Here is a 226-nt window from a genome sequence, read left to right on the forward strand (position 1 = left end):
AGATTTAAAAATGCCTAGCCCTTCCAGAAGATCCCTAACTACATCTGCACTGATTGAAGACCTGACAGAGCTATCTCCAAGATTGTCCCTACCTCTGATAGGTGGGCTATCCTGGTCCCTATTCAAGAAAATGGAAGCAAAGAAACTGTTAAAAATGTTAGCTTTCTTGTCTGGTGTAGCCACAAAATTACCATTTGCGTCTTGCAGGGGCCCTACATTGCCTGGT

The sequence above is a fragment of the Gavialis gangeticus genome, unplaced genomic scaffold (assembly GCF_001723915.1).
Source record: "Gavialis gangeticus isolate Ggan-Ray unplaced genomic scaffold, GavGan_comp1, whole genome shotgun sequence".
NCBI lineage: Eukaryota > Metazoa > Chordata > Crocodylia > Gavialidae > Gavialis > Gavialis gangeticus.